The sequence below is a fragment of the Dendropsophus ebraccatus genome, chromosome 8 (assembly GCF_027789765.1).
Source record: "Dendropsophus ebraccatus isolate aDenEbr1 chromosome 8, aDenEbr1.pat, whole genome shotgun sequence".
NCBI lineage: Eukaryota > Metazoa > Chordata > Amphibia > Anura > Hylidae > Dendropsophus > Dendropsophus ebraccatus.
In genome coordinates, this window is record NC_091461.1 from 9,024,622 (window position 1) to 9,034,988 (window position 10,367).

A 10,367-nucleotide genomic window follows, 5' to 3' on the forward strand; every position below is an offset into this window, starting at 1 on the left:
CTGCAGGGCATACAGCAGCTGATAAGTACTGGAAGACTGGGGATTTTTTTTTTTTTTTTTTTTTATAAAAGTAAATTACAATTCTATAGAACTTTCTGAACCTGTTCATTTGAAAGAAAAAGAGTACCCCGGTCAATGAGGTTTTAAATATACCCCAAAAAGTTGACATGGGAATGATAATATGGAAGTAAGTTACATAGTATTTGGGTCCTGGAACAGGAAGCCTGAGCTGGTGGATCTCATATACTGGATGAACCCGTGGAGATATAGACACGCTCTGGCTACAGACGCCGCATCTCCACTAGAACATGTGACGCCTGAGGTTACGGCACCCGACACCCCGGCACATACTCAACAGGCAGAAGATCTCAGGTTCCATCACTCCAAGCTGATACAGCAGACACAATGGTTACTGCAGGGGTGGGATGGGAAAGGCTGGAGGCATCGGAGGAGTCCCACAGCCGAAACCAGACACTAAGGACTCCTGTATGTTATTTCCAGATTCGACGGTCACCCCAAGTCATATGGGGACGAGTTCGCTGACAGACAAGGCAATGGGTCCCGGCAAGTACTGGCAAAGCTGAGCAAACAACAGTCCTTGGCCTCCCCAATGGACGCTTGGCTGACCATGGCATGACTCTTGTCCTCAGTTTGGATAAGCATTTTGAATCTCAGTTCCATTGAAATAAAAGTAGCTTAATTGCACAATACCACACACAACCTAGGGAGAGGGGTGGCGCTATTTTATGCAGGAAAGTATCAATGTTTTTCAAATCCTATATAACCCCTTTAAGTCTAAAACACGGCCGTATTTCATAAGAACAGCCGTAATTGCGCAAACAACAGCTATTACTTACACAATTACGGCCGGTGTTATTAATTACAGACGTGTTTTTTAACATAGTGTGGACCTGGCCTAAAACTGTATTGGGGAATTGTGGGAAGGCGGTTGCCTGAGTTTCTCCTCTGCTCATCTAGTAGACTAAGATTAGTTATACTAAATATCAGTACGGGATTATATATATATATATATATATATATATATATATATATATATAAAGCTACAGGTGCGGTTAGGTGTTTTGTCCAATAAAGCTCCTTGGAAACCAGAGAGTGGGACACTGCACCTTCTCTTTCTGATGTATAATGCAGCCAGTTGGCTCCCAGTGAATCTCCCAGTCTTTACACTGACCTACAGTGCCCACCGAGGCTTTAAAGACCTTTGGTTAAAATACCTGGCCTGAAGCCCTAGAAGGTCCAAGGGTAAAGTAGGGGGCCCATACAGACCTCCTACCCACAGACCTGGTATCCTTATCACTTTTTCTTCTTCCTCAGGAGGAGACAAGAAGAATTCACTAGGACACTGCGGGTCTCATGTGTATGGTGGTGGGACACTGCAGGTCTCATGTGTATGGTGGTGGGACACTGCGGGTCTCATGTGTATGGTGGTGGGACTCTGCGGGTCTCATGTGTATGGTGGTGGTGGGACAATGCGGGTCTCATGTGTATGGTGGTGGTGGGACACTGCAGGTCTCATGTGTATGGTGGTGGGACACTGCGGGTCTCATGTGTATGGTGGTGGTGGGACAGTGCGGGTCTCATGTGGATGGTGGTGGGACAGTGCGGGTCTCATGTGTATGGTGGTGGGACACTGCAGGTCTCATGTGGATGGTGGTGGGACAGTGCGGGTCTCATGTGTATGGTGGTGGGACACTGCGGGTCTCATGTGTATGGTGGTGGTGGGACAGTGCGGGTCTCATGTGTATGGTGGTGGGACACTGCGGGTCTCATGTGTATGGTGGTGGGACACTGCGGGTCTCATGTGTATGGTGGTGGGACACTGCGGGTCTCATGTGTATGGTGGTGGGACACTGCGGGTCTCATGTGTATGGTGGTGGGACTCTGCGGGTCTCATGTGTATGGTGGTGGGACACTGCGGGTCTCATGTGTATGGTGGTGGGACACTGCGGGTCTCATGTGTATGGTGGTGGGACACTGCGGGTCTCATGTGTATGGTGGTGGGACACTGCGGGTCTCATATGTATGGTGGTGGTAGGACACTACGGGTCTCATGTGTATGGTGGTGGGACACTGCGGGTCTCATGTGTATGGTGGTGGGACACTGTGGGTCTCATGTGTATGGTGGTGGGACACTGCGGGTCTCATGTGTATGGTGGTGGTGGGACACTGCGGGTCTCATGTGTATGGTGGTGGGACACTGCGGGTCTCATGTGTATGGTGGTGGTGGGACACTGCGGGTCTCATGTGTATGGTGGTGGTGGGACACTGTGGGTCTTATGTGTATGGTGGTGGGACACTGCGGTTCTCATGTGTATGGTGGTGGGACACTGCGGGTCTCATGTGTATGGTGGTGGGACACTGCAGGTCTCGTGTATGGTGGTGGGACACTGCGGGTCTCATGTGTATGGTGGTGGGACACTGCGGGTCTCATGTATATGGTGGTGGGACACTGCGGGTCTCATGTATATGGTGGTGGGACACTGCGGGTCTCATGTGTATGGTGGTGGTGGGACACTGCGGTTCTCATGTGTATGGTGGTGGTGGGACACTGCGGTTCTCATGTGTATGGTGGTGGTGGGACACTGCGGGTCTCATGTGTATGGTGGTGGTGGGACACTGCGGGTCTCATGTGTATGGTGGTGGTGGGACACTGCGGGTCTCATTTGTATGGTGGTGGGACACTGCGCGTCTCATGTGTATGGTGGTGGTGGGACACTACGGGTCTCATGCGTATGGTGGTGGGACACTGCGCGTCTCATGTGTATGGTGGTGGGACACTGCGGGTCTCATGTGTATGGTGGTGGGACACTGCGGGTCTCATGTGTATGGTGGTGGGACACTGCGGGTCTCATGTGTATGGTGGTGGGACACTGCAGGTCTCATGTGTATGGTGGTGGTGGGACACTGCGGGTCTCATGTGTATGGTGGTGGGACACTGCGGGTCTCATGTGTATGGTGGTGGGACACTGCACGTCTCATGTGTATGGTGGTGGTGGGATACTGCGGGTCTCATGTGTATGGTGGTGGTGGGACACTGCACGTCTCATGTGTATGGTGGTGGTGGGACACTGCCCGTCTCATGTGTATGGTGGTGGGAAACTGCGGGTCTCATGTGTATGGTGGTGGCACACTGCGGGTCTCATGTGTATGGTGGTGGGACACTGCAGGTCTCATGTGGATGGTGGTGGGACAGTGCGGGTCTCATGTGTATGGTGGTAGGACACTGCGGGTCTCATGTGTATGGTGGTGGCACACTGCGGGTCTCATGTGTATGGTGGTGGGACACTGCAGGTCTCATGTGGATGGTGGTGGGACAGTGCGGGTCTCATGTGTATGGTGGTGGGACACTACGGGTCTCATGTGTATGGTGGTGGTGGGACACTGCGGGTCTCATGTGTATGGTGGTGGGACACTGCGGGTCTCATGTGTATGGTGGTGGGACACTGCGGGTCTCATGTGTATGGTGGTGGTGGGACACTGCGGGTCTCATGTGTATGGTGGTGGGACACTGCGGGTCTCATGTGTATGGTGGTGGGACACTGCAGGTCTCATGTGGATGGTGGTGGTGGGACACTGCGGGTCTCATGTGTATGGTGGTGGGACACTGCGGGTCTCATGTGTATGGTGGTGGGACACTGCGGGTCTCATGTGTATGGTGGTGGTGGGACACTGCAGGTCTCATGTGTATGGTGGTGGTGGGACACTGCGGGTCTCATGTGTATGGTGGTGGTGGGACACTGCGGGTCTCATGTGTATGGTGGTGGGACACTGCGGGTCTCATGTGTATGGTGGTGGGACACTGCGGGTCTCATGTGTATGGTGGTGGGACACTGCGGGTCTCATGTGTATGGTGGTGGGACACTGCACGTCTCATGTGTATGGTGGTGGTGGGACACTGTGGGTCTCATGTGTATGGTGGTGGGACACTGCGGGTCTCATGTGTATGGTGGTGGGACACTGCGGGTCTCATGTGTATGGTGGTGGGACACTGCACGTCTCATGTGTATGGTGGTGGTGGGACACTGTGGGTCTCATGTGTATGGTGGTGGGACGCTGCGGGTCTCATGTGTATGGTGGTGGTGGGACACTGCGGGTCTCATGTGTATGGTGGTAGGACACTGCACGTCTCATGTGTATGGTGCTGGGACACTGCGGGTCTCATGTGTATGGTGGTGGGACACTGCGGGTCTCATATGTATGGTGGTGGTGGGACACTGCGGGTCTCATGTGTATGGTGGTGGGACACTGCGGGTCTCATGTGTATGGTGGTGGGACACTGCACGTCTCATGTGTATGGTGGTGGTGGGACACTGCGGGTCTCATGTGTATGGTGGTGGGACACTGCACGTCTCATGTGTATGGTGGTGGGACACTGCGGGTCTCATGTGTATGGTGGTGGGACACTGCGGGTCTCATGTGTATGGTGGTGGGACACTGCGGGTCTCATGTGTATGGTGGTGGGACACTGCGGGTCTCATGTGTATGGTGGTGGGACACTGCACGTCTCATGTGTATGGTGGTGGGACACTGCGGGTCTCATGTGTATGGTGGTGGGACACTGTGGGTCTCATGTGTATGGTGGTGGGACGCTGCGGGTCTCATGTGTATGGTGGTGGTGGGACGCTGCGGGTCTCATGTGTATGGTGGTGGTGGGACACTGCACGTCTCATGTGTATGGTGGTGGGACACTGCGGGTCTCATGTATATGGTGGTGGGACGCTGCTGGTCTCATGTGTATGGTGGTGGTGGGACACTGCGGGTCTCATGTGTATGGTGGTGGGACACTGCGGGTCTCATGTGTATGGTGGTGGGACAGTGCGGGTCTCATGTGTATGGTGGTGGGACGCTGCGGGTCTCATGTGTATGGTGGTGGTGGGACACTGCGGGTCTCATGTGTATGGTGGTGGTGGGACACTGCGGGTCTCATGTGTATGGTGGTGGTGGGACACTGCGGGTCTCATGTGTATGGTGGTGGTGGGACACTGCGGGTCTCATGTGTATGGTGGTGGTGGGACACTGCGGGTCTCATGTGAATGGTGGTGGTGGGACACTGCGGGTCTCATGTGTATGGTGGTGGTGGGACACTGCGGGTCTCATGTGTATGGTGGTGGTGGGACGCTGCGGGTCTCATGTGTATGGTGGTGGTGGGACACTGCGGGTCTCATGTGTATGGTGGTGGTGGGACACTGCGGGTCTCATGTGTATGGTGGTGGGACACTGCGGGTCTCATGTGTATGGTGGTGGTGGGACGCTGCGGGTCTCATGTGTATGGTGGTGGTGGGACGCTGCGGGTCTCATGTGTATGGTGGTGGGACACTGCGGGTCTCATGTGTATGGTGGTGGGACACTGCGGGTCTCATGTGTATGGTGGTGGTGGGACACTGCACGTCTCATGTGTATGGTGGTAGGACACTGCGGGTCTCATGTGTATGGTGGTGGTGGGACGCTGCGGGTCTCATGTGTATGGTGGTGGTGGGACGCTGCGGGTCTCATGTGTATGGTGGTGGTGGGACACTGCGGGTCTCATGTGTATGGTGGTGGTGGGACACTGCACGTCTCATTTGTATGGTGGTGGGACACTGCGGGTCTCATGTGCATGGTGGTGGTGGGACACTGCACGTCTCATGTGTATGGTGGTAGGACACTGCGGGTCTCATGTGTATGGTGGTGGGACACTGCGGGTCTCATGTGTATGGTGGTGGGACACTGCGGGTCTCATGTGCATGGTGGTGGTGGGACACTGCACGTCTCATGTGTATGGTGGTGGGACACTGCGGGTCTCATGTGTATGGTGGTGGGACACTGCGGGTCTCATGTGTATGGTGGTGGGACACTGCGGGTCTCATGTGTATGGTGGTGGTGGGACACTGCGGGTCTCATGTGTATGGTGGTGGGACACTGCGGGTCTCATGTGTATGGTGGTGGTGGGACACTGCGGGTCTCATGTGTATGGTGGTGGGACACTGCGGGTCTCATGTGTATGGTGGTGGGACACTGCGGGTCTCATGTGTATGGTGGTGGGACACTGCGGGTCTCATGTGTATGGTGGTGGGACACTGCACGTCTCATGTGTATGGTGGTGGTGGGACACTGCGGGTCTCATGTGTATGGTGGTGGGACACTGCGGGTCTCATGTGTATGGTGGTGGTGGGACACTGCGGGTCTCATGTGTATGGTGGTGGGACACTGCGGGTCTCATGTGTATGGTGGTGGGACACTGCGGGTCTCATGTGTATGGTGGTGGTGGGACACTGCAGGTCTCATGTGTATGGTGGTGGTGGGACACTGTGGGTCTCATGTGTATGGTGGTGGTGGGACACTGCGGGTCTCATGTGTATGGTGGTGGTGGGACAATGCACGTATCATGTGTATGGTGGTGGGACACTGCGGGTCTCATGTGTATGGTGGTGGGACACTGCGGGTCTCATGTGTATGGTGGTGGTGGGACACTGCGGGTCTCATGTGTATGGTGGTGGTGGGACACTGCGGGTCTCATGTGTATGGTGGTGGGACACTGCGGGTCTCATGTGTATGGTGGTGGGACACTGCGGGTCTCATGTGTATGGTGGTGGGACACTGCAGGTCTCATGTGTATGGTGGTGGTGGGACAGTGCGGGTCTCATGTGTATGGTGGTGGGACACTGCGGGTCTCATGTGTATGGTGGTGGGACACTACAGGTCTCATGTGTATGGTGGTGGTGGGACACTGCGGGTCTCATGTGTATGGTGGTGGTGGGACACTGCGGGTCTCATGTGTATGGTGGTGGGACACTACAGGTCTCATGTGTATGGTGGAAGGCCTGATTTGCATGTTATGGACTATTATTGTTATGACTTATCATACATTGAGACATTTTATTACTTTTTTTTTATTTGTGGCATTTGTGGTTTACATTATAGGGTACTCTAGATTAAAAAAAATATTAAAATCAAATCAAATTGGTGTCAGAAGCTTATACAGATTTGTAAATTACTTCTATTAACCCTTTGAGGACCAGGCCCAAAATGACCCAGTGGACCACGCAAAGTTTGATCTTTGCGCTTTTGTTTTTCCCTCCTCCCCTTCTAAGAGCTCTAGCACTTTCAGTTTTCTATCTACAGGCCATGTTGTTGTTGTTTTTTACAGGAATAGTTGTACTGTGTAATGGCATCTTTCATTTTACCATAACATGTATGATGGAATTCCAAATATATTATTTATGAAGATATAAATTGGTGAAATCGTAAGAAAGAATGCAATATGGTAACGTTTGGGGGGTTCCTGTGTCTACGTAATGTACTATACGGTAACAGCGAGATGATCCTATTATTCTATAAATCTGTCTGAACACAACCATATGCCGGTTACACAGATTCTCTAATGTTATATATGTATTTTTTTTAATGAAATCCTTTTTTTTGGCAATTAATTATTAATAAAATGGGCCTATTGTGACGCTTATAACAGTTTTATTTTTTCACCTATGGGGCTGTATGGGGTGTCAGTTTTTCCGCCATGATCTCTAGTTTTTATTCATACCATATTTGTGAAGATCGGACGCTTTGATCACTTTTTATTAATTTTTTTTTTATATATATAATTTAACATAAAATCGGTAATCCGCGCACTTTTTCCCCTCTTTTCGTCTACGCCGTTCGCAATGACGCTTGTTATATTTTAATAGCTCATACAATTACGCACGGGTATATTATATGTTTATTTATTTATTTTTATATGTTTTGTTTATATAATGGGAAAGGGGGGTTGATTTAGACTTTTATTGGGGAGGGGTTTGGGGTAGTGTGTTAGTGATACATTAGTTTCATTATCTACACTGATGATTGCTATGGCATAGGCACAGCATTGATCAGTGTTATCGGGATCTGCTCATTGATCCTGCCTGTGCAGGCTCAGTGACCAGAGCACCGATCGGACCGCACGGAGGCAGGTGAGAGACCTCCGGCGGTCCGTTTTAACGATTGGGACCCCCGCAGTCACACTGCAGCGGTCCTGATCGGTAAGTGACAGGGGACTCACCCTGTAACACTTAAATGCTGTGATCGCTGCAGCGTGTCATTAACGGTGCTGATTGCAGCCGGCCCCAACCTGCTATGAAGCGCGCTCCGCTCCGGAGCTCGCTTCTTAGCTTAGGACGTACCGGTATGCCCAGGGTCGTCTAGGGGTCAAAAACAAACAAACATACAGGAAGGAAGTGCAGGAAGTGGTGTATTCTTTCCAGTCTGACACAGTGCTCTCTGCTGCCACCTCTGTCCATGTCAGGAACTGTCCAGAACAGCAGCAAATCCCCATAGAAAACTTCTCCTGCTCTGGACAGTTCCTGACATGGACAGAGGTGGCAGCAGAGAGCACTGTGTCAGACTAGAGAGAATACACCACTTCCTGCAGGACATACAGAAGCTGATAAGTACTGGAAGACTGGAGATTTTTAAATAGAAGTAAATTACAAATCTGTATAACTTTCTGAGACCAGTTGAAAAATATATTTTTCTCTGGAGTTCCACATCAAAGAAAAAATCTATCAATGTAGAAGTCGGAGTGCCTGTTTATATATTGTGCGCTGTTTTCTTTGTTTTTACTGCTCAGACGCAGCATGATTGAGGTCGGACATTCTTGAGCCTCATCATGTGAACTCTTCTCTGTGCTCAGTCCTAAAAAATTTAAACAAAACTCCAATGTATACGGGGAAGAAAGAAGGAGCCGTCCCTGCGCCTATCGCAGCCACATCTACAGCTTATTCAGGGCGTCACTCAACACATCCCATAGTCACTGACGGCTGGAGAAAGTGAAGCAGTGTCCATTGTTTGTATTCTTTCAGATGGGAGCGCTGCTCATTGTCTCCTACTGTAGACTGTCCAGAGCAGGAGAGGTTTTCTATGGGGATTTGCTGCTGCTCTGGACAGATCCAGACATGGACAGAGGTGGCAGCAGAGAGCACTGTGTCAGACTGGAGAGAATACACCACTTCCTACAGGACATACAGCAGCTGATAAGTACTTTTAAACAGAAGTAAATTACAAATCTATATCACTTTTTGACACCAGTTGATTTGAAAGAAAAAATATTTTTGTCGGAGTACCCCTTTAAGGATCTTCAGGTGTAAATACACTTGCTCATGTTAGGGGCATGCTGGGTATTGTAGTTTTTCAACAGCTGGTGACCACTATAGTGGAATATACCATGTAATTTGTTGCAATGGGAAAGAGCTGACCATAAGAGAAGACAAGATATAACAGGGGACAGGGAGAGGAGTGACCATAACATATAACAGGGGACAGGGAGAGGAGTGACCATAACATATAACAGGGGACAGGGAGAGGAGTGACCATAACATATAACAGGGGACAGGGAGAGGAGTGACCATAACATATAACAGGGGATAGGGAGAGGAGTGACCATAACATATAACAGGGGACAGGGAGAGGAGTGACCATAACATATAACAGGACAGGGAGAGGAGTGACCATAACATATAACAGGGGACAGGGAGAGGAGTGACCATAACATATAACAGGGGACAGGGAGAGGAGTGACCATAACATATAACAGGACAGGGAGAGGAGTGACCATAACATATAACAGGGGACAGGGAGAGGAGTGACCATAACATATAACAGGGGCTAGAGAGAGGAGTGACCATAACATATAACAGGACAGGGAGAGGAGTGACCATAACATATAACAGGACAGGGAGAGGAGTGACCATAACATATAACAGGACAGGGAGAGGAGTGACCATAATATATAACAGGACAGGGAGAGGAGTGACCATAACATATAACGGGACAGGGAGAGGAGTGACCATAACATATAACAGGACAGGGAGAGGAGTGACCATAACATATAACAGGGGACAGGGAGAGGAGTGACCATAACATATAACAGGGGACAGGGAGAGGAGTGACCATAACATATAACAGGGGACAGGGAGAGGAGTGACCATAACATATAACAGGGGACAGGGAGAGGAGTGACCATAACATATAACAGGGGACAGGGAGAGGAGTGACCATAACATATAACAGGGGACAGGGAGAGGAGTGACCATAACATATAACAGGGGATAGGGAGAGGAGTGACCATAACATATAACAGGGGACAGGGAGAGGAGTGACCATAACATATAACAGGGGACAGGGAGAGGAGTGACCATAACATATAACAGGGGACAGAGAGAGGAGTGACCATAACATATAACAGGGGACAGGGAGAGGAGTGACCATAACATATAACAGGATAGGGAGAGGAGTAACCATAACATATAACAGGATAGGGAGAGGAGTGACCATAACATATAACGGGACAGGGAGAGGAGTGACCATAACATATAACGGGATAGGGAGAGGAG